This window comes from Heliconius melpomene, chromosome 18 (assembly GCF_056956725.1).
Source record: "Heliconius melpomene rosina isolate 202511_hmr_F chromosome 18, ASM5695672v1, whole genome shotgun sequence".
In the NCBI taxonomy this organism is placed as follows: domain Eukaryota; kingdom Metazoa; phylum Arthropoda; class Insecta; order Lepidoptera; family Nymphalidae; genus Heliconius; species Heliconius melpomene.
This window is the reverse complement of record NC_140406.1, coordinates 5,592,072-5,619,204: the sequence shown is the minus strand read 5'-3', so window position 1 is coordinate 5,619,204 and position 27,133 is coordinate 5,592,072. Positions and strand designations below refer to the sequence as shown.

Sequence of the window (27,133 nt, the reverse complement as noted above, 5' to 3'; positions counted from 1 at the left end):
ACTCGGAAGAATGGTAGACGGAGCTTAACGCCGCGTTTTGTCTACTTGATAGGCAAAAGTATCTCACAATCTATGTTATAACCTGCTTGCTATAAGGGAAAAACGTTGGACAGCTTGGCGTTGGCAAATTGGAGAAAAAAATCATATACAAAGGCTTAGTAAAGTTAACCTCATGGGACATAAAAAAAAAGCGACATTTTTTCACAATTTACAACTGTGCTCTATTTGTAAAGTAAGCCTATTGTTAAGGGACAAATAACATTTGTTGGGTTCATATATTTCGTGTGAATATTTTTCCGTCGCGACGCGTCGGTGCGAACGAAACGTGCTCAAGTTCCCTTCGGTAGTATTAACTTGGATCGCAATAATTTTTAACTCTACGTAGCGAATGTTATTGCACTTACTGTTATTACCTTAGTTTTTCTCATGATATTTGTTATTCTCTTTTTGTATATTGTATACATATATAAACTAAATATAGTTTATGTTTGTATAATAAATTTATATATATTAATGTACTTATATAGATGACATATCAAACAGGTTATCATATATATGTTTGTGTTAATATTTCATACAAATAGCTACGAGTTTAGTTTTTCAAAAATTACATCCTATCTTTGTATCATTTGTACTTACTTTACATAAAAGAAATAAAGTCCAAAAAATAACCGACACATATTAAAACATTTATTATTATTTAAAATTTGGTTTATTTCCATTTTGGTCATCTTAAATTAATTTTTGTTTTTCGTCTAAAACTATAATTACTTAATGTGTAAATAGCGTGAAATTATTGCGTATATTTTATGTAATCCATTGTTCCACGAACAGTGTGTTTAATAAATTTAATTAGTATTAATGCGACTAAACGCGATGTTGATTTGTCAGCCTGCACGCGATGTGTCTAAAATAGAATGTAAAATAGGAAGATTTATTATCTGTACGTACAAACTCTACAATTGTACAAAAGGTAATTGACGTAAAGAAGAGAATTTTAGAAGCACTACGTTGACTATAAGAATAGCAATTTATTTAAGCATGTACAAGAATATAATAGAATAGATATAAGAATGGCAGAAAATTTCACGAAGTTACAGTATTTTTTGTCCGACCTTGAGTCAGTGCTAAGCTGAAACGTGTAACGGGCGGAAGAATTCTATTTTCAGCAGTATGTTTGCAAAGGGAAGTAAAGCAGTTGTATGTTATTTGCAATGTCCATGATTTGTATATTTTGACAAAACGAATCGAAAGAGAAAGTGAAATAAAAAAAGCGAAACTTTTTCTCATTCTCAATACTTGTTACAGCTTCGGAATATAAATTGTATTTTTTGGGCGATACATTTGACCAGGATTTTCTCTTCGTATTTATTTTTCTATATCTTTTTATTTATTTATTATAATACTATAATCGTTTTTCTCTTTTGCAATAAAACGAAAACGACATAAAAAATATAATGTATTTCTTCATAATGTTTAAGTTATTTTGTCCTAAAATTGAAAGGAAACACTTTTAAAAATATAAATTATGACATGGACATTGATTTGAAGAACATGCAACACAAATAAAAAAAAACAAACTTAACACGTCAACTCAAACGGCAAGCTTTATAGCTTTATTTCATGTTATTCGGTATAACATTTTATTACTATTATATTTCATGGCTATATAGATATTCCACACGAGCTATTAACTAGGCGCATGGGTGTGGTGACATGCGTCAGCCCGCGGATTTCCGTGAGCGAGCACAATCTGTTTAACGGTGCATACGACACGCGTCAACCATCGATCTTGCTGTTAACGTATTGTTAAACTGCATATATTATGCTGTTAATGCTATTGAATTAGATAATTACATATTTAGATAATAATGAGATTTTTTTAGTTGATGTACCTAAAGGAAATTTTAATGTGGGCTCGCTCGGGACTTGCCCACCGAGGCCTCCGTACTAATTTCAGGAATTTATATTTTTTTTATAAAAGTAGACAAACTTAAGTTTGAGGGTTTATAATGATTTTTTTCAATGACATGCTTATAAATTTTCACATTTTTTCCTTTATTTGTATCATAAATTCTCACTTTGTGCCAAATTTCACAACTGTAGGTCCACGCAACCATACAAACTACTATACAGTTTTTAATTACGCGGTTGCATCCAAAATGCAACAAAATCGATTCACAAATGCCCGTATCATTTGATTGTGTAGACTAAAATGCTTAATTTTTTCTTTGCTTCAAGGGACGAAAGGCTGATACCTCCATGCGATCTCGTGAAAAATAGTTCCGACAGACGGACTGGTGGACAACAAAGTAAGTCTTCCGTTTTTAACTTTTGAGGTACGGAACACTAAAAATGGTAATATTTGGAAAACTGAGTGTTTTTATATTAAATAAAAAAAATCCTATTATGTAAACACACAACTATCAGCTTTTATAGACACTACACCACTATGCCACGACGGTCTGACATAAATATTATCATCATATTTTTGCAACAACCCCAGCAGTAAACACTTTCCTAAATGGCGTTTTAATAAATATAATTAACCACTAAAGAAAACAAAGTTGAAGTCAACAACAGCAGAAATTTCTAAAGTCTAAGTGATAAATCAAATTTTACGAAATCTGATAAATTTATTTGTTATTAAATTAATTTAAACCAAGAAAGCTGCTGGTGATGTTATATAATAAGAAAGATAAATGCGTACCACCCTTATTAAGAGAATCAAATGTAGATATTTGCTATAAATTCACATAAATGGATCCCTTGGAATTGTATTCTTTACTTAGGTAAAATATGTAATGGACAACAATATTAATAATATTTTATAAATGGCCTGGTTGATCCAAGTATTTTATACACTGCCTAGTTATTGTATAGCATACCGGATTATACATACATAAATCTTGATAAAGCTACTTCTCGGAATTCACAAGTCAAACGAAAATCTTTCTCACTATAAATATGTAAAGCAAAACCAAACGTAATGTGAATATGTAATCTTAATTTTCTTATTAGCTATGTATTATACATATAATAAATGTATATTTATTTTTACTTTACTTACATTTATGAAAAAGTACCTATTGAGAACAGCCACAGAAAAGCTATTTGAATTTCAAAGCCGTCAAAATATATTTATCCTTTCGTAAAGGTTTTCACTCAAATAAAATTGTGATAAAAAGCTTTCTAAAATTGAATGTGCTTTGAGAATAAAAAGTAATCTATACGATTTTCGGAAACAAAAGATAAAGGACGGCGGAGTCGGACATTGGGCGGTAAATGCCGACGTCTTTATCTCTCACGCCTCCCGGCAACATCCCTCGATGGAGATTATGACGGAATCCACCACTTTTACGATTCGGCTTTTAACTTCGTTTTCAAGGTCTTTATAATTTCGTACTGAATTTAAGTACATCCAATATACATTAAATTTGCTGCTCGCCCGAATGACGAGTAAAAGGCTCTTGACGAGTCCAATTAGCTTAGTTTTATTAGGCTTTTCCATTTGTTAAATTATTATGTATTACAAAATCTGTTTTAGTGAATACAAAAAAAAAAACTACGTAAGCTTGTTATTAAACAAGAGCTAAGATAGATATGAATTAAATCTTCCATTGGATTTATATAAAATATTAAAATAAATTAAATTTATAGAATCTGTTAACTATGCATACAAAAAACCCACAGAAAAGTTTAAATTAAAAAGTCGATAAATAAAATATAAACATTGTCTATATTCTCACTAAATGATTGGAAATTGAACTGTCAAAGGTTGAAAGCGTTATATTTTGTTTTTAAAATATATACATTTTTATTTGACCGTTGGATAAACGATGACTTGTGCAAATTTTATCCGTACTCTTCAGTTATAACGGATTAAACTACAACTTAAATAATTTTCGCTAACCACTGTTAAATTATTTAAATTGTAGTTTTCTCGCTATGTTTTATGCAATATATTGGAGAATTAGTTGTAAAATCAGTCGTTTATTTCTAAGTTAGGATTTAACTGGCTCGTTCCCGCAGTCAATGGACAGACTAAAAACGTCTTTTCTTACCAATGACCTTACCTAAAAAACACGTGGTGAGGACGAGGTAATTGTCTGTTTTTATTATTAAATGGTTTTATTTAGCTCACCCCGTTTGTTTGTTTATTTATTTATTTGTTTGGGTCAAATTTTGTAATTGAAATTTAACCCTCTTTCCGTTAACCGATTGATCTGAAATTTGGTATACGCCTTTAATTCTGGTGACAATACAAATATCCATATTCAATATTATTGTGAATCCAAGATGGCCGCCGCTACAAGATGGCGGACAACTTACTTTTTTTCAATCCCATCAATATGGGTATCAAAATAAAGGGCTCGGTAAGTATAATACAGTATACTATATAAAATTACAATATGAATCTCCCACCCAAGTCAAGATCTGGTATCCTGTCGAAGAATGTTAGGGTGGCTAAAAATGATACGTCGCTAGGAGTACACCACCCAAGTTAAGGTAAAAGGTAAAAGCGTGCCGAGAACTGTATGGCATTAGGATATCATGGATTATGGATAAACATGATATGTTGTTAGCGTTTTCCCCTCAAGATTCAGCCACATCTTGTTGTACATAGCCTTGCCCCTCTATTGCACCTCTGGGGGGTCGACCGTAACATTATCCATTAACCTTGCAATAATGAGGGACTCAACGAATTGAATAGAATGAGAAATAAAAACTAAAAACTTAAAAATAAAAAAGAAAAAAAAAATATTTTAAGTTAAACGGTTTTATATTGCAGATAAATGTACTAAAAGCTAAAAAATAATTTCATGAAAATTATGATTACTAAAATAAAATCGTGGGGCACGCCCAATATCTACAAACGAAAGACATAGCATGACACTTCAACTTCACTTCAATAAAATATATATATTTGCTATTTACTCTAAATAGTATGCGTCATAGTAATTAAACCTTTATAGCGGTGGTGCAGATACGGTTATTGTAAATCATAAAATACAATTTCTATGCCACTGCACTAAGTAACATTATTTATACTTCCATCTGCATTTAATAAATCTACTCTCTTAGTAGAAATAAATAGATTCCTTACTTATTTCCACTAAGAGAATATTTTAATTATCATAATGTGCTTACTTAAGTCACTAAAAATGTACATTTCCATATAGTTCTTGTTTTGCTGCTCAAAAATTCACTATATTGTTTTATTAATCGTATTTATGTATAATAATTATTAATTCTAGTTTATTTTCTAAATTTTATAAATGTGGTGGAAATGACCTAGTAAAATAAAACCTCATTGTTCACTGTCCTTGCGTACAGACATTGCCGCACTTCACTAACCGCAAAAACAATGCTACATGAAGTTTAACCAGTCCGAGACAATAAAATGTTTTAAATACATGGATTATTAAACGAATGTTTTAAATACAAAAGCTTAAACATTTTATTTTGTCAGAGCAGGAAACTGAAAATAGGTCATTTTCCCTAGTGAGATTCAAACCCATATTCATTGGCTTTACAGTAATACGCTGCGATGAACTCATAGCAATGTCAGAATCGATGTCGTATTTAAAAATTTATTTTCATAGTGTTGAGATCTGTATATCTTTATCTAGGTCAGGTACTTCAATCTAATTAAGTATTATAAAAAATAGAAGCATAATAAACTTATAAAGAAATATTGAGCTCAAATAATAATAAATTGCAATCATAAAGTATTGTCACAAGCAAATAAATATCGTTAGTTCAAAAAATACATTCATTTCGTTAATTGAAAACAAATAACAATAATATCAATACATATAAATTACGTAATAACAACCTAATATAATTCTGCCTTTATGAATATATTTTCACGTTGACGTAGGTTTTCATTTTTTTGTTACCTTCCTAGTTGTAATTATCGTTTTAAATCTAAATGTAGTAAGATTGGTTAATTTCTTTTAAAATATTTTTTTAATTATCTTTTTAATTTGTTAATCATCATTAACTTTTTTTTGTTATAGAAATTTCAAGAAACACAGCGATTAATATACAAATACGTAAATATAAATATTGTGGCGCAGTTGGGAGCTATCTGACAATAATTTAAAAATTTTGACAATGATTGATAATGAATATTTCCTCTCAGAAAGTTGTTTCAATAAAATATATTCAGCCAAGCAACTTCAGCCAAGTTAAAAAGTTGGAAATGCATAATGTGTATTTTACACGAACCATTTCAAACTAATTTTGAGCCCTTCATAACTCGTAAACAAATTGATATAGGTATATTAATTAACGTTCAAAAACCAGCATTTTTGTGACTGATTTTCTTTGACCATTAACCTTATATATTAACCTGCCCAGGACAACCTTAAAGTACATTAATTTGCAAATATAATAGAACCTGTATATAAAACAATTTCGAATGAAATGTAGAGCTTTCAGAGCGAACACAGAACTCGGCATCCATATAGATCTCTCATTCTTTTGTCGGTGATGTCGAGAACGTTGATTACTTTAAATTGAACTTGGCTCTGATTTTATATGTATGTTTTTTTATGGGATACGACTAACTTACGCCAGCGAAGCCGTAGGTATAATGCTTAATCGTATTCGAAACAAATCGTTTCTTTCTGATAGAAATCTAAAATATTAATTATTCAAATCAAAGTCACTAACCTCTAAATCGCGTGTAACAACAAAAATATTAATATATTTCATGAAAAGCTATTATTTTCCGTATAATTTCCTTTATCATTTATTGTACTCGTAGCTATTCTTGCTCCAAAAAATATTAAACGTTAATATTAATACAGAAACGGAAGAGCAAAGATTCATAATAAAACACTTCCATAAATATCTAGAGGTACTTATAATAAAATCGTCATCGATGTCGTACATGGAAGATATATAAGAAAAAATATTATTTATCGTAATAGAACCAAAAAATATACATAGTTTGTCTGTATATCTATTTGTCTGTGCGTTTGTTCATGCTAATCTCAGAAACTGCTTAACCGATTGTATTTTGGCAGGGTTGTGTTTAAGAATGTTTGTTCGACAAAATTGCTAAAGTTTGCTACAGTTTTACTGAATTAGTTGAAACTTTTTTGTTTTCATAATAAATCAGAATCACGCTGTACCCCGCAAATAGCAGAGCAGGCAGAGGAACTTATTATGAAGACACTCCATCATCCACTTGCCGCCGAATACAGGCGGCATTGCGTGTTGAGTTCCGGAACTCAACGCCGCACTTTGCCTTGATACCAGAGGGAAGAAATTCAATTTAAATTGTTTTTATAATGATTATTATTATTATTAGAAAATAAAAGTAATACAGATCAGTAAATTAATAAATATGTAGTTCGCTACTTAGATTATTAATTACACTCGAATGTAAATATTAATAATATAAAACTGTTCCGTTACTAAGAGGCAGACAATGCACAATCGATGCAATTCGGCATGTAAGTAGGTTACAGAGTATTGGAGAGAATTTAGACTAGATTTCTTGAAATTCCTGCGCCGATTTTTTAAATTTAAAACTTAAAATCCACGCAAAGAAAGTTGAGGGCAACTAGTTATCGTATGAAGTAAATTAACAGTGACCGACAAAAACTGAATTGATATATTAATCTCAATAAACATGTCAATGTTAATTACTTTGATGTTCGCAATATTATAAGCCAGTGGCAAATTTTTATTTATTTTTCAAATATATGTTTCGAACTTTTAGCATCTAACTTATTTTTATAATTTTTCAGTATTTCAGCTTTTTATTAATTGCTAGATGTACTTAGCTGTTTTAAATATAATCGATATTTAATTACATTACTACGCTACAATTAACCGTTAATTTTGTTACAATTAAAATTAAAGAGAGCTGCCATTAGCCTGAGATCAACCAAAGACGGCCATTTATAAATAAATATATTGTGTATTTAAAAGAAAAATATTATGATACCATCACACAATACGTGCCCAGTAAATCCGTAATTAAAATAAAATATGAATAAGCGTATAATTATTGAAATCTAAATAAGATCGGCGAGCTTTTAATCTTCAAATAAAAAAAAGAAAAACGAAATGATATAATTACATCATAGGAATTAAAACAAAATGAAAAATAAAAAGTGGAACCTCATTAAAAATACATTTCGCGAGAGAAATCGTCAGACGAATTTCCTTTATACGATAGATATAAATTGTTTGGAAAGTAAAATGTTACAAATGACATTTTTAATGCTATTCTTATACGAGTACTTATAAAGAATTCCTATATTTACGGGAATATTAAAATATATTATTTAAAGTGGATTCAAAATTCACAGATATTTCATCTGTGGGTTTCATTAGCTAACCGCAGAGCGTGCCGTTCTTTTGCCATTTCGAAATATTTATACAAAGCCAGTAAGTTAAAATCCTAAACAAACATGACCCTTCCTAAAACCCCAATTTATTTCTCTGTGTTTTTTCATTACACACTTACCGAAGTGTTAACCCGTTAGATGTTTCATAAAAGTTATTATACAAACTTCATATTTGCTTTTAAAAAAATATTATAAGATAAAAAAATAATAAATAAATATTTGGTTTTGTATACAATGTCATATTAGGAATATAAATATATAAAAAAAGATTTTTGAATCGCTGAGAGATAGTGAATTAACACCGTTATTTATTTTGCGTGTTAAATAATAAATTTAGCTCTTATGTAATTAAATTAATTTAGTTTAAAGATCCTACTCACCGAAACAGCTTCCAATCTCTTAACTAAACTTTTTTAACACTATATTTATGTTCCACACTTAAACCTGTGCATAAAGTATATATTAAAAATATTTCTTACACTTATTTAGAAGTTTAAAACACTTACACAAACACTATTAATTATAACTTAAAAGTTTTACGTCTAGTAAGTTAGTAAAAACTTTTTTAATAATTTCAAAAAAGTTTTTTTTCTGTTTATTAATTATAATATACGTTATACAGATAATAAAATTGATATATAATTAAAATAACTATGTATGGTATGCTATCACTCTGTGATCACATTTTAGTAGCAGGACCGCTAGCCAACAAACCTCAGAACATACTGGTGCTGAAGTAAGCCAGAATTTACAACGCATGCGTCCTCCTAAACCTCGCACTTCTCTCAAACGTTACTTAAATTATACTCAAACTAAAACTATTAAAATAAACTAATATAATATTTTTGGAATATATAAAAAATATTATTAAAATTTTACGTTACGTAATTAGGAACTGTCTTTATTTGTTTCTTTAATTAAATATAATACATATAATATTGCAAATATAAAAATATGCCTAATGTCTCTTCAGGTATTATATATTTAATTTATACGTAATTATGATGATTAGTTACTTACTTTATTTTCAAGATAATATATATAACACCTACTTTTTCTTCAATTCTAGTATGATTCCGGGATAAAGTCTAACATAATAGGATAGGTAGAGTGCTCTTCACGTTCTCTTCTTCTGTGTCTTAGTCAAGACACTCCGTTCTCCACTTTCTGTTAGAATTCTACCACTTTGAGTGGCGGAACTCAACGCCGCACTTACTTATCAGGGAATTGTTAATAATTATTATTATTTTCCCCAATCGAAAAGTAACTTGCTATTAAATTGCCAATTTGAGTTGGATTAACAACGACACACATATAGTACAGAAAAATAATAAAAAAGTACGTGCAGAACATCAAATGCCATCGGATTGAAGCGAAAAGCGTAAAAGCAAAAGATTAAAAAGATTTTTTTCATTGCTTCAAATGGAATGGAAGTATTTTTCATTCGTTCTCAGATTTATTATTTTAGTTAAAGATGTAATTATGGAACTGTTTGTCGCTGAATCGAAACCTTTTTTATAAGGCTTCACGCTGTATCCCGCATAAAGCAGGGCAAGCAGACCCGACCTAGTATTAAGATACTTCGTTCTCCGTTTTCCGCCGAAATTTTCGAGGCACTGCGTGTTTAATGGGGTAACTCAGCGCCGCTCTTTGCCTATCCCAAAGTGCCTACCCCGCAGTGTACGGGATACATTGTGAACCTATAGCAGTGATGACATAGAAAATCTAATGCTAAGACACTCCCTTCTCTGCTTAACATTAAAAATACATATAAAAACGTTCCTTGTCACAATTTTTTCGTTATTGTGTCAAATATTTACAAGTTATAATATCGTAGATACGGCAACAAGTTATAAATAAGACGTGAGGGAAAGGTTGCGTTAGTACGTCATTGAGTGACCTACAATCCTTTCAATATATTTTAAAAATGTTTCAATAAATAATAACTAAAAATATACAGAGTATATAATATTATGCGTGCTTCTATATTTATTCAACAAATAAATTAAAATTATTAGTAACGAAATTTGCCATTTAGTTTTTCTTTTTTTGCTTCACGCTTTAACTCATCTACTGTTATCAACAAAATCATTTTATTAAAATAATAATAAAACATAAAAGAACTGAAAAAGATCTTATGCTCGCTCATGTTTCCCAAATTCTTGTGAATTTGGGAAACAAGAGAAAGTTGTAATTATAATTAAAACTTAAGAATCTTATAAGAGAAATACTTAGCGACATTATTTTTTTTATTCCTAGCGCTTCCAGCGCTCACAACTATTTACAGAATTAAAAAAACATAACAGCAAGAACTTTCATGTTCAATGCAAGTGAAGAAACTCTAGACCAACCATTGTACACTTACGCTTTGTGAAACAGGCTGTAGAAGTTTTTCTTTCAAAATACGACTACTGACGAGAATACACTCTTAGTGTCGTTACTAGTACAAAACTACATCAAAAGTTTTTATGCCCTGGTTACATAACTATTTTTTTTTTATTATCAAATAATTTTATTTATTTTTTAACATTTTAATAATGTACTCTCAAATTGTTGAATATAGATATACGAGTATATGATAAGATATATCGTATATGATAAGATTACAATTGTAATATGTGCATACAATCTATGCTGTTATTATAAAATTTTAAAAAAATTGTTGAGAGCGCTGTTCTCAAAAACTTATATACACATTCCTATGTCTAATATTCCATTGACAAATCTTGACAAAATATTAAAACGATATAAACCATAACACAAATCCTATAAGGTATTGCCAAACGTAGCAGCGTGGATGCGTTAAGCCTGATTTTAATAGTTTCGGAAACCTCCAGACATTAAGCCTGTCCGCCCATAAATCGCTCGAGCCCAGTTCTGGGAAGCAGCCGGCGCGCGTTCCGTTCATAAATTGCATCTGTGGTCGCCGAAACAAGCGTTAGCTTCATGTTAATTTGTTTTGGAACATTTTAAGACATTTGACCATTTTCATTTTCATATTTAATTCTTAATTAATTTTATAATATAATAATCATTAATTAATTTTAAGATCGAAGCCGTATATGAAAAGATTCGATTTTTGTGATGGAGCACGCAATATTTTTGCCGTCAATGAAAAAATTGTCTCTAATGAGTTTTTTATTAGAGACATTCTATGAAATGATATTTATTGAAAAGGACTTTGATGATAGAAAAGCTTCTAATTTAATTATTTTTATGGTTCAGTAATATTTTTAAAGGTAGAATTTTTTTTATATGGCACGGATAGCAATTGCAAATCACTCACCAGTGATTTCTGCTTATTATTTTTAAGTCAATAAATACAAAAATTCAATTTGTAGTAACCAACTGTTGGGTTGATTTCCAAGATATAAGCTTAAGTGTGCTTCAAATAACTGGACTGATATGGCTGATTTATATTTGCTGAATTATTTTTGAAAATCGACAATTAAATAAGCTTCACAATGTATCCACAACAATCCACACAAAGCAGGATAGACAGAGGGAACCTAGTGGTAAGACACTTCGTTCCCCACTTTCATTTCCTCGAGTGGAGATCGAACCCAAAACCGTCGTGTTAAAGTCACATCCTTGTGCCGCTGCGCTACGACGGCCTCACAAAATATATATAATATACAAATTATTATCAAGCATTAATCAAAATTATCATTAACCTAGATATGCCAGTTACATTTGAATTTCCCTACTACATAATATTACAACCACGTACAGTCACTTGACACATCCCATGATATTTCCCATGCTTATTTAAGGGTCATAATCAGAAAAGTGGACATTTTCGAATTCGTAACGTAACTGATAAGTAACAATACTGATAATGTTTGTTACGAAACTGATGTTATAAGGCATTATACACAACAAAATAAGAATATTATATGAATAAAACTATTGGTTTTTTTTATTTAATGAGACACAAATTAAAATTTTAAAGATTCAATCGTTGAATTAATAGATTATAAATGTAAGAAAACATAACAAAGTGACAATATTAACTATATAATAATGCTAGTTCGTAACGTAATAAACTTATATTTCTAGTTAGAGATCACAAAGTTAATGATAAAATTAAACCCACTTTAAAATATATCAAAATTTGAGTCGTTATCACGGGAATTAAGTTGAATTCTTTGTAAGTGTTTATTTCGCATATCTTCATTAATAGGATTGGTCTGTTTAAGACGTTCTCTATATCTTTTTTGTCTATCAGCATTTGACATAGGAGCCATGACGCTTACTGAAAATAAAAAATAGTTATCAATATGTATTTAATGATATTTCATGTATATTGTCTAGTACAGAACCTATTTGTTTTTAAATAAAAGCCTCACCCGCTTGAGCTACATATTTATTAATGCACTATCTCCAGAGAAAAAAAAAATTACAAAATCACAAGTAATTTCAGGAAGAATAAAAAAATGTTTTTAACTAAATCGGTTAAGCCGTTCTGAGATAAGCGCGCACAAACACATTAAACAAACAAGCAAACAGACAAAAAACTTAAAAATCATTATTTTTGGTTACTTCACGTTATCAAAAGTCACTAATTATTTTTTTCATATGCCAGCATTTTTTTTTTATATACATAATCTTCCGATGGTAACGTAATTATGAACTAGGCTTCATATTTTCTCAGTTTCGTTACGTAACGAAATATAACAAAATTGAGAATAAAATCTGAGAAATTCTAACCTTTTTAAATATTTGCTCATAAGCCACGTGTTGCATGTGCAAGCACTGAAGTTCTTTTTTGAGATTTTGTAAAAAGACGCAAATAACATAAACAAGAAAACGAAATTTTAGAATACTTACCAAAATAAAAGCCGTTTATAACCCTGAGATGTAATTTCACGCATTCCCTCTAAAACATTTGAACCCCTCAACTGCTGCGAGAACACTACTGGTTGTAGCTACGACAGCATTGACTTTAAGAATTATGGTGCCACAATAAAAAATAATATTAAACACCATTCAAAATAATTGCGTTCATAATTTAATTGTACGTTAGAAACCCTGAGTAACAAAAAGACAATATTTTGGGACAAATTTACTTAACTTATATATATTATTTACTAAATAATGTATCAATAAAAGTAGTTCTATTTAATGTTATGCATAATGTAAAGTAATATAAACACATCTGAAATCAAATAAAACCATAAATATTCGTAACAAATTTATTTTTAAAAAGTAAAGTGGTGAATGGGACAGGAAAAATTGTATGGAAGCATTTTGAAAGGATTTTTGCAACTAACAAAAAATACTATTATTAGCCATAATACATTTAAGATATTACAAAAATCTTTAAGTTAATAAGTAAATTTATCTTAAATGGCAAAATATTTAAGCTATCTTTAAAATTGTATTTTTAAAACGCATTCAAAGTAGCGGGACAAGAAAAGACACAAAATGTACACTTTTTCTGATTATGACCCTTAACCGTTTAAGGTTACCAGAACTCTCGGCTTGAATAACGCGATATCACGTATGTAATTCTCGCTTTGTCTGTCAGCACAAGCAATTTTCTTTATCCGTCGGCAATTCCGTTTATTCTGCGCGCATTATTCGAACATTTTTATACCTTTTGTTTCGAGACGTTAATTCATTTCGTTTTATACGTAAATTAAACCAAAATAGAGGAATAATTAATGCAATGCATAGTAGAACAACACAGGTTTATATTATAATTATTTTCTTATTTTTAACAAGTAAATAATACTAGAGCAAGTAAATAATGTTAGAGCATCATCTCAATTATACATTTTGATCACATCTATTCTCATATTGATTCTAATCACATAATATTCTCAGCTCACCGAGGAGAACTGCTTAACAAAACCCATAGATGAGCGTTGACCTAATATCTGATCTAGAGAGAATGTCTACCAGTCGCTACTGCTTATATATTTGCTATTGTTACTTTGACAAGCATAAAAAATGCAATTTAAAAAAAAGTACTATAAATGTAATTTTACCAGTTTCTCCCTTTATTCTGCATAGCCAACAAGATGGGGAGAATCTATTATTTAAACAATCCGCCATTTATTGAAAATTGTATTTCATGTTGAGAGTTAGAAAAAAAGGGATATGAGTTATCTTTATTTCTCCATATCGGAATAGAACCCTAAACCATCGTTTTTACAGTCCAGTGCTGTTCTATGATCTCAATTTGATTTTATGAAAAACATACGAGCTTCATGCTATTTTCCGCATAGCAGGATAAGCATACGAGACCTGGTGCTATGTCACTCCGTTTGCCTTTTCACTGAATATTCGTACTAATAATATTACGTATCTTACGTACGCTAATATTATGTACAACAGTAGCCTGGTAGAACTCAACACGGAGCAGGCAAATGAAAATAAATTCAATTACAGATACTTTTACAGACAGTTTACAGACAGGCGCTGACCAGCTGCGCCGCAACGACGGTAAATTTAAAAGTTTGAATAAAAAGTAAGAAACTTTAATCAGTAACTTCCTTGTTCCCCCATCCCTTATTTTGTAGTATAGATGCGGTTTTCTATTTCACAATGTTAAATCGTATTAATGAAATATAAACAACAGATTTTCAGCAAAATAAAATAGTCATGAAAAGTCTAACAGCCAAATTGAAAACACGTTAATCCACGCTCGTTGAATTTTAGTAAATATCATGATTGCATTACAATGTGTAATGTTTGGTAATTTTAATTACGGTAATACGATCGCAGCATTATGATTGATTTGAAATTAAAATTAAGTATTTGAATTATTTATAATTTGTTTGGGAAATATGATAATAGCACGTGAATTTCATTAAAAGTAAAAAAATACATGTGAACACACCTGTATTTTTATTTAATAGGTTAAAACGGAAGGATATTTATATTACTATACTACATACCTATAACATAATAATTTCGTTCAAACTACTAGAGTGGTTGCATTATTACAGCGGTAGTTCTGCGGTTTCGCTTAAAGCGTTTAGTAAACTGCACAAATACATGCTTTGATACAAGCAAAAGCTAACATGCTAGCATATATTGTTTAAACACAAATAGTTTTGTTGAAACTGCTATTGGAAACAATTAATTGCATCTGGGCACACAGTCTATAAAGATGAGTAGGCTATGACTTTTTAAAATTGTTTTTATTAAGAAGTAATAAAGCTTGTTTATTAAAGAAGTCCTATAATTTTTTAACTTTTTATATTTTTATTGCGAGATAGACTATGACGTAGTTCGTAGTCGTTTGGTCACCCATCTAGTCCATCCAATTAAAGACAATACGTATGCTACATTATTACGACATATTATGTTATAACTTGACTTTTATGTTCTCTAAAGTACTCCGTTTTTATACATATAACTAGTGGGCCCGGACGCGGCTACGCCCGCGAAAATATAAGCCTAAATAATTAAAATAAGTTAAAAAATAATAATAAGTGAAGATTTATTATTAGAAAAAATATCTGAGTAACCGAAATGAACAAACAAAAGAAGTAAAAGTAACTAAAGGAAATTCTTAATATTAGAAAAAGTACCTAAAGTTTGCCGTGCGCGCGTACTAAACATTTTTCTATATTAAATAATTATTAATTTTTGCGAACAATATTAAATAAAATCCCAAATGATTAAAATTACGATATTTTAAGTGTATAACATCGGTATAGATAACCGAACTGAGATAAATTAATTATAAGCAGCAAATAATTACATAAAAATAATAGTAATTCGAAAATATATAAAAATTTACAAAACCATCAAAGTCATCTGCCCGTTCGCGTCGGTCATACTATGCCGCCCGTAGGCTAGGTCATTTGGAATCAGTGACATCTTATTTATTAGAATGTTATACAGTAAACTATAATTTCCATCTAGATGAAATGCTAAAAATGACTATTATATTTATTTTCGTAAGGATGAATATCAAATTATAGAAATCATCTAATTTTTGTTAATGTATACAAATCTATATCGGCGCGCGCCATGTATGCATTAAGCAAACTCACTTTGGGTGACGTTTATAATATAGGTGACGTTTATAATATAGGTATGGATTTCTTCGCTCTGGTGTTGAGTTCCGCCACTCAACACGTAATGTCTCCAGAATTCAGCGAAAAATGGGGAACAGAGTGTCTTAACATGAGGTTCCCTCTGCGTACCCTGCTATGTGTATGTATACAGCGTAAAGCTGATTTTATCTTATTTAAATCTCACACTTCAGTAACTCTAAGCTTGATTAAAACATCTATGGAAGACTCTTATAATATTCTACAAACGGCAATCCCGGAGCAAGTGAGAAATTGTGGCGAGAACTTGACATTAACCGCGGGGAGTAGAGCAGTTAGTGCTACACCTACAGTTGATGTTTCTGCACAGCTTTTCAAAGAAAGCTTTGTATGTGAGTTAAGGATAAAACCATTTTTCTTAGATATTTCAATTAATAAATTATAAAATACTTAATTGAAAACTATTAATGCTTAATTATATAATAAATTCACTATATTGTTTTAGTTTTCTTGTTTTGTTTAATGAAAGACTGTGAACTTTATCCTTTTTTTTTAATCTTTTTATAATTGTGATATAATTGACATTAATATATATGTAACCGCATGATATAAATACAACTACATTGAATTCATTCACAAACAAACCGCAATTTGATAAAGAATCCGCATATAGAATATGATATGTATTTTAAATTACTACAGGTCGAGTTTCATTAATAAACATATATAGCACTAGTGGACCCGGACGCGGCTACGCCTGCTTCAACTATAAGAATATTCATTAAATATATTCATGAAATTATTTTCAATTCTCAATAGAATTAGTAAGAAAATATAAGCTCAAATAATCAAAAAGAATAATAAGTAGATACACATTATTAGAAAAAATTATCTGAGTTATTGAAATGAACTAACAAAAGGATTAAAAGTAACTAAAGGATAGGTATTCTTAATATTAGAAAAAGTACCTAAAGTTTTCCGTACGTGCGTACATAGATATCGACTCTACGAAATAACTAAACATTTCTCTCTATTAAGTAGGATAATTTTAGCGGGCAATATCAAATAAAATAAGAAGAGAATCAAAGTGTATTTTAAATTAATTATAAACAACAAATAAAGTTCGAAAATGTATGAAAATTTATAAAACCGTCAACGTCATCTGCCCGTTCGCGTCGGTCATACTGTGCCGCCCGCTAGGTGGCTAGGTCATTTGGAATCAGTGACATCTCCTTAATTATTTATTAGTATGTTATACAGTAAACTATAATTTCAATCTAGATAAAATGCTAAAAGTGACTATTATATTTATTTTCATAAGGATGAATATCAAAACGTCGCGGTAGCGGTCGCGTAGCAACGACGGTTGTTATTAACATGGCAGAATAAATTGCATGTCAAATTAGAATGTACTTTAAAATATATTAGTATATATGTGTAATGTAATGTTATATAGCCTATAGCACTTCTGAAGAATGCAGCTTTCATACAAAACAAAAACAATGAAAATCGGACCAGTAGATCCAGAGATCTTAGCGTTCAAACAAACAAACAAACAAACAAACAAACAAACTCTTCCGCTTTATTATATTAGTATAGATTCTTAATAATGCAATTTACTGTACTTACTAAAAGTTTAACAATATTTTAACTTTATATAGAGAAAATTTATATTTTATAGTTTTCATCCCATCATCTGTCCGGATTTCCCCGGATTTGTCCTATTTTGAATGCCGGACGTCCGGGGCTGTTTATCAGACCGGCTCAGATTTACATTTTGGGCAAATGAAAAATAAAATATTTACAATATATTTTCGGTTATGCTTATAAGCCTTTGAAGTTTAAATATTATTAAAGGTTTACAAATATTAAAATTACTCGTTGATCTAGGATTTTCGATATATAGGCTCCACTTTTAATGCTAAAATATAATATCTACGCTCAACCGAGGTACTTTTCAATATAAATAATATACTTAACAATTAAATAAACTAACTTATAAAACAACTCTGTTTTCCATTTTCCAGTCATTTTAAACAGGCTCAATTACTTACCTGCTTATGAACCCATAAGTACACCTATCACCATTCTTTACTATGCCAGACTGAGATAAATCTACGTTATAAATAGACAACCTACGCTTGAAATATAGACTGTCTTTTTATACATGCCGAAAGTAGCACCTGTAGCTCCTCTGGTGCTGCACGGGGTCGTGGGCGGCGGTGATCATCATCAGGTGACCCGAACGCTCGTTTGCCTTGTCCTTTTTCCATAAAAACAAAAAATGTACCTCGATAGCGTCAAAACATTAAATCCCACGGAATGTGCAGCAGTTATTCACAAGAGACACGAATCCACAACTTCTGTGGTAACATTGAAATTTCCACTGTACAGAGGCGTTATTGAATGCATGTCAGGATTTAATTTATGCTATGTGCTCGAGGAACTTCCGTGTTAAGCGTTCCCGGCGCACTAACTCGTTCCTTCTCCATCAATGAAAATTGCAATATAGCGTGAGGTTGACTTGTTTATAATGGTAATTCAATCGAATATTTCTTTAACTATTTGCAAAATGTTATAGTTTTCAACTACAGCTATTATAATAGAGTTTTATATTTTGACTAGTGGACCCGGACGCGGCTACGCCTGCTTGAACTATAAGAATATTTATTAAATATTATATAATATATTTATTTTTATAAGGATGAATTTCAAAATATAAGTTCATTTTGGGTGACGTTTTCTTAAAACAACAAAGAAACTTAGCAAACCGATGCTTAGCAACGACGGTTGTTATTAACATGGCATGCAGCTTTCATACAAAACAAAAACATAGTAAATCGATCCAGTAGATCCAGAGATCTTAGCGTTCAAACAAACAAACAAACTCTTCCGCTTTATTATATTAGTACTAGCGGACCCGGACGCGGCTACGCCTGCTTGAAATATAAGAATATAATTTCTATAGAAATATAATTTCAATCTAGATGAAATGCTAAAAATGACTATTATATTTATTTTCATAAGGATGAATATCAAAATGACGCGGTAACGAACGCGGTCGCGTAGCGACGACGGTTGTTATTAACATGGCAGAATAAATTGCATGTCAAATTAGAAAGTATTTTAATTTATTAGTATATATGTGTAATGTAATATTATATAGCCTATAGCACTTCTGAAGAATGCAGCTTTCATACATAACAAAAACAAAGTAAATCGATCCAGTAGATCCAGAGATCTTAGCGTTCAAACAAACAAACAAACAAACAAACAAACAAACAAACAAACAAACAAACAAACTCTTCCGCTTTATTATATTAGTATAGATAGACTAGTATAGATAAGCTGGCGGATTTGGTAACGGGAGTTTAGACTAAAACACTCTGTGCGGATAATCTGTTTTCTTTTTATACAGAACTCAAGATAATACATAGAATAAGGTTTTTTTCCTATTGGGGAATATCTTAATTACGAAATAATTACAAAGTATTTTTAGCTTCACGCTGTATCCCACACATAGAAGAGGCAGAGGGAACCTGGGAACCTAATGTTAAAATACTTCATTTTCATTAAGACACTTTCCCCATATGAGCCATTGTGTAAGTGGTGGAAATCACGTTGATTTCTCGCGCTTTACCTCGTTAGAAGTGCAAGGAAATGAAAAAACACCACTCAACATATAACGCCCACCGAATTCGGCCGAAAGTGGGGAGTGAAGAGTTAACACTACTTAACACTAGGTTTCCTCTGTCTACCCTGATACACGCTGAAGCGGAGCTGAAGCTGAAAAATTTTTAAAGCACCCATTTTCTCTAGAACCGCACATTTAAACTCTACGAGTTTTAAGTGTTCATTAAAATATATAACAGTATTAAGACGTCGACTATTCTTTATTGTTAAGAAATCTTACCCGTTAATAAAAAGAGTGCTGTCTTGTTGTTATTATTTATCGTGGCGCAGTTGTTAAAAGTTTATACACTAACGATTGTTGTAGATTTAACTAAATGCGAAGTTTTGCTTATATTAAAATTACTCTCCACACTATGTTTTCTATAGATTAGTAACACAAAATGTCTAAGATATTTCATTATAAGCTTCGAATAAAGTGACTGTAATTTATGTATATTATTATCATAACTAAATCAAATACAAACGTCTAGGGGTGCACAAATCCTGAATATCTCTGTAGATTAATCAACTGTTAATCTCATTTAACTCCAAGTCGTAATTAATGTTGCATTGTCAATTTATCATAAGGAATATTACGTTGTAATATATTGCCAGAAGTGAATATTCTGACGATTGGATATTATCTGCATAAATAATATTATATTTTTTGTCATCTACAAATAATATCTATATATATATAAAATCGAAAGGTCACTCACTCATCACGAAATCTCAGAAACTACATGTGCTAGGAATCTGAAATTTTGCATAGGAGTTACTTATAGGACGTAGGTGCTCGCTAAGACGGGAATATGCAATATTCGACTACTAAGAGGTTGTTTTTGGGGTTGAAAATTTGTATGAAACTTCGTTACTACAAATGCTAGGAGTCCCAAATTTTGCATGGACGTCACGTATAGGGCGTAGGTACTCATGGAGACAGAAATTAATAATAACGTAGTTTACGCAGGCGAAGACGCGGGCGGGCCGCTAGTTATATTATAAATCACACAAAAACACTAAACTAGAAACAATGACACCAAAATATACTGTACTGTCTACTAAGTAATGGGTTTTTTTCCATTCTTAGTAAAACAAAGAGAGGTGTCGAAAACAAAACAAAATATTTTTTTTGTATTTTATTAAAGCAGATTTATTTGATATCTGTTATTTCGTATAAATAATTACAAAAAAATATAATATAATAAAAAAAAACTCGTGAAAATCAAATATTTAATATTTTCATTTCGTTGCTTTAGTATCGAGGCAAGGCGCAGCGTTGAGTTCCACCACTCTACACGCAACGACTAAAATACATTTCAAAGTGTACGGCAAAAGTTTGTCTTTTTAAATGACTAGTTTACTATGAATAATGAGTATATATTTTTTTAATACATTAATTCTAGTAAAAGATAAACACAGTAGGTACAATAAGTGCATTTTATCTTTTATTATGATGATGAAAGCAGACCTCTATTTAAAATATAAAAGGTTTCTAAAATAACTTTTATTATTTTTGTGATATTATAATTACAAAATGTATTTTAAACGACAATTTTAAAACTACATTATATACCTACTGCTTAAATAGCGAAGTTGATAGCAGCACAAGTGTGTGACTGAAAACGTGTTCCGCCACTCCCTCCAGAATTCAGCGGAAAATAGAGAACGGAATTTCTCTACCTACTTTACTGTGTGCGGGTTAAATCGTGAAAGTGTTTTTTTTTCATAGCACATTAACATAGTACCATAACAAAGACTTATTCTTCTTGAAATTTCATTTTTAATACTATCATAATTGTAATTGCTATTTGAAACTAACCATACTATTTCCTTTTATTGATTAGAGTAAATACCCTTCAGTTGACCAAAGCTTTTATAACGTCTGGCTCCTCATTCATTAGCGTGAGAGGATCATAAAATAAGGTTACGAGCATGTCCGAGATTGCGTCACGGAGAAGAGCAAAAAACTTCTATCTTCACTGCATTTAAGTCTATTAAAGTTAAGTTACTTTGTAAGCATTTATGTAGAGTGTTGACATCGAAAAAGATTTTCTAATATAGTAAATATTATGTTTAATATCAATTTTTATAACAAAACACACATATAAATAAAACAAAACTTATCTATATATATAAAATCGATAGGTCACTCACTCATCACGAAATCTCAGAAACAACATGTGCTAGGAGTCTCAAATTTTGCATAGGAGTTATTCCACCACCTACGTCCTATAGTAGGTGGTCGCTAAGACAGGAATTTGCAATATTCGACTTCTAAAGGGTTGTTTTTGGGGTTGAAAGTTTTTATGAAACTTTGTTACTACAAATGCTCATGGATACAGAAATTAATAATAACGCAGTTCACGCAGGCGAAGCCGCGGGCGGGCCGCTAGTAACTATATAAATACAATACCTTTAATAATCAAAAGTCTTGTTCCTACATAAAGCACGGACCGCCCCCAAAATAACTTGGAATTTATTCAGTTTCCACATCAGATTAGGCGACACTGACAAATGACGCAATTGAACGACAGATAGACGCCTTGCAATCAGAGTTTTCCCAGCTATCTAATAAATCTACTTCGAAAAACTCAAATTAATCTTGCAGAAGACGATCGCTGACAGCCTTTGAATTTAAATAGTCGGAACAATCAACGCCCAGTAATCAAAGGGCGTTTGACGAAATAGCTACGTATTTACAATTTTTTGCGGATATTATAAGGTTTTACGGTACCAGTATTACCTACATTGTCTTAAATACCGGTATATTTCGTAACGGTTACAAGTATGGTATGTAGCATATTTATCAAATTGAAACTATTAAATGTGTATTGAGATAGGTTAGGTGCTGGAATAACATGTTAAGATTAATAGCTTCTACACATAGCATATGTTCGAAAACGCTTTGGGCTAAATACTATCATCGCCTTATCCCTCGCAATTAATATTGTGGTATAATACCGTAAATTTTACTTTTAATTTGATTATTTGATTTAGAACTAACATAAATTTGTTAATTAATAATTTTATTTTTAAATTATTTTGAAATCTTTAGGTTAATTTCGGTATTCTCTAACACAACGGTCTTGATTTCTCATAGAATGTCTACTCTGCCCTGCTAAGCGGGAGAAAGATTGAAATTGGTTTATTTATTGCTTATTATGCATATAATGCCGGCATCGAATAAAAAATATTTTTGAAATTATTTATTTAACCACATATTCATTTATTTATGAGTCTTCAAAATCCAACCAACCTCGTATATTATTCATGTAACTTTTACTTTACCCTAAATCCTAATCTTGTCTTTTGATTCTCACAGTGAATGCGAAAATAAGTATGTAAGGCATTAATCTTGCTACATTAGTAAAATCCTTTTCGCACAATCACAATGTCACGAACACACCTACGTAACGTTAAAAAGGTGGCTTTTTATTTACTTTTAAAACTTCGTAGACTTATCTTAGGTTTTTTATAAAAATGTATAATATAGACTGAAGAAATTTAAGTAGTTTGTAAGTTAATAAGTTGAAAACATATTTTATTTAATAATTACTTGCCTGCTAGATCAACTGGAAGTTGACTCTCTTTATTAATTTTGTTTAAAAGTGTTTTTTCACCCTTAGAGAAGAAAAATACTTATTTATTAAACGTAAAAAATTATAAACAAATATTTTTTTCATTTTAATTATTAATTCGGTATTTATCCGGTATTTTTACACTTTTTAAATGTATGAAATAACAAAAACACACCACCATAATATCAAGATAGTATAAAGTAGCATATTCATAACGTAGAGTAGCCATTTTTAATTGTTGTCTTATGTTTAAGTCTTAGGTTTCCATCTCCACGACCTCGCTTTTTCGATTAACCTACATTGCTCTTTACGCAACCTGACGGCTTGGCGCGTTATACAATATGCAAAACGTAACCCGCACTCGGTTGAATGGGTTTCATGCTTTATCCTACTTTACATTCTGAGCTCGAGCGATTGCGTAGAAGTATTTGGTGATTCGTGATATAGTGACATGATTCAATTGCAAGTTGGTTTATATAAGATCTAAATTCGTAGCTAGTTCTTTTAATTTCTTTACTTTATAACATTTATTAGGAAAATAGTAATAATTACAGTAATAGATGCATTTATATTTAAAGGTCGAAGTAACGATATTACTAACTAGTGTAAAATGAACGTGTAGAATAAATTGAGATATTTGGATACCTGTTACGTTTTGCTCAATTAAAAACGCGTCGTAAGCTATTTTTAGTCTTAAAATGTTTTTTATTTGTTTATTAATTTTAATTATTCAGGTATTGCCTCTAATATTAAGAATGTTATTTTCCCTTGCTCTACTTAACTTCTTACCGAAAAGAATTTATTCGAGCTTATTTTGATTATTTAGACTTAAATTTTCCTACTTATCCTACCGAAAACTGAAAATAATTTCATACATATATTTGATAAATATTTGTATAGTTCAAACGGGCAAAGCCGCTGGGGTCCGCTAATTTTAAATATAAATGTATTTTATATTTTCCCCTTAACATCAAGATATCAAATATATACGAGTATATATGGTATAAATTCATGATAGAATTTTCCAAACTACGTGACACACACTACGACATTAATCGACGTTAGTTCAGGCATATCTTTTCATAAATAAGATAATCACATAGTCAATAACTGTGAGCCACACTCGGCACGTACAAGCCGTCGTCGGTATAAGGAATCCACAAGATCGTTCAATCCTATGGCCATCCACTCGAAAGGATGAGACATTTGATTCCGATACCAATAAGATTATAAATAAATCATAATTTAATTAATAATTTAATGTCTTAGAAAAATTACAGAAAGATATTGTTATGCCATCTATAAAATAATAACCTTGAATTTTTTATCTGTATACAAATGTATATAGATTAAAAATCACACAACACGCAAAACCTCCATAATTCGGCAGAAAGTGGGGAACGGAGTGTCTTAACACTAGGTTCCCTCCTGCCTACCGTTGCTGTATGCGGGATACAGCGTGAAAAATCACATAAAAAATATTTCTCAAAGATATAATTTATTAGTTAAAAAAATCTAAATTGTATACTATGTAAAAACAATATATTGTTAAGTATTGAGCGAATCCCTTGTCTGCTAAGTTTGGCACACCACCAATTGCCATTATTATATACGAGCCTATTGGCACCGTCATATCTAGAATGATATTGATTTAAATCGTTAAACTATAAACTTAATACGTATCATTGTTTTTGATGGTTTAATGGGATTTAAATTGATTGATTTTAGATTTTTAATCCACTTGAGGAAATAATTATATTATAGGAGTTTCTACGGTTATCTAAAGTTTAAGATGAACGGTTCAAGATGTCGCATGTTACATCAGTAATTAATTTCCAGCAGTTTAATAAAATTTTAAGCTTTCGTTACATATTTCCTTAAACATATATTTATTGTAAATGTTATTTAGGTTAAAATTGATGATTGAATTCGTATATTATAACGATTCAATACAACGAAGGCCTAAAAATCCAATAAATTGAAAAAGAAGAAAAAAACAATATTCATATTTCAATAATCATCTCGTCCGAAACAGACATGAAATTTGTAAGAGAAAAATTGACAGCGGGTCACGAAATCCGACATGAATTTCATTGTTTTGTGACGTATAACAATAATTTCAGTGTGTCAACTTATTTTATTTTACAGAATGTAAGTGACAAAATATATTTTATCTTGCCAAAAATATACCATGTCGAGAGATAAAAGACAGAAGAGACCAAATATTTATATTTTATAATCTGTTTTAAATTTGGTAAATAATTACAAAGATCCTATGCTAAAAATCTCTTACTCCATTCTGTAATACGAATACAAGAGAAGAAAATAAACGTGAAGTGCTGAAACACGAACAATAAACAACGATGACGATATGTCGACAAACTCGATATAACTTTGGAACAAGTATAAAATGATGCAAACAGAGAGCTCCGTATCAATGCAGTCACAGTTCACACTAACTTTATTATCTCAATGGGCATACTATGAATATGAAAACAAGGGATCGCATAAATACAACTGTAGAACCACCATAATGCGAATATCGTTACATACTTATTGTGGGCAACTGTGTTTGAATGTCCTGTAATATAATTTATGTATATTATACACTTGAAAATGCAATTATTATATACTCGTATAAATTATTATAATACAAAAAACCGACGACCTCAAGAAGATAGCGGGAAGCCGCTGGATTCAAAGGGCACAGGACCGGACGGAGTGGCGAGCAATGGGGGAGGCCTATGTCCAGCAGTGGACTTTAAAAGGCTGATTGATGGAATATGAAAAAAGGACAAAGAGTATTTATGAAATATTTATTTTGATTATAATAGGTTTACTTCGAGAGGTAAACTAATAATAAAACTCTTTGTTTTCTACTTTATAAACTATTTAAGTAACATTGTATATTGAGTGACGTACATTATACAACATAAAGTTTTTTCGAGCGAGATGAGAACGAGATACATTTAACAAATGGATTTTGAAAGCACGACCGTCTCATCAAATTGGCTACTAGACCATAATGGTCCAATTTACCATAATAAAATTCAACATTGAGAAGGGCAGTACCATTGAGTTTTAGTGTAATAGTAGTATGTTATGTCAAATAGTGCCTCCGTCATAATAGGGTGTCACGTATTCACTAGCGCGCTCTACCGTGACGCTCAGCGCGGCGGCGGCGTCGCGTCGGTGGACACTTAGACTGTCCATAATCATGTCTAATATCTCTGACGCTATAGAGCTTTACCTAAAATCTATATTTATATATTTTTTTGTATGTTAAAAATATATTTTATAAAGAAACTAAGAAAGTTCAGCTTAACATTTTAAAGGATAAGGATATTTCAAAATAGAAAGGTAAACTTTTATATGGAGGTTTTTATACACTCGTACCTTACCTTCATCGTAGGGTACAAACATGCGGCTGTAAATGCAACGGTCGTGGGCTCGATTCCCATTCGAGGGAGTTAATTAATACTCGCTCTGCTAAAAG

The 27,133-nt window shown here is 30.6% G+C and overlaps 1 protein-coding gene across 2 annotated transcripts in view; it reads right to left on the bottom strand.

Moving 5' to 3' along the window:
- The window catches only part of LOC146529359 (alkaline phosphatase-like), a 43,675-nt gene extending 34,592 nt beyond the window's left edge, over positions 1 to 9,083 (bottom strand). For both annotated transcript variants that reach the window (XM_085201496.1, XM_085201499.1), the window contains exon 1: positions 8,753 to 9,083. The gene's annotated coding sequence lies outside the window, so the exon portion shown is untranslated. The remainder of the gene's footprint in view (positions 1 to 8,752) is intronic.
- Positions 9,084 to 27,133: the final 18,050 nt, after the last annotated feature.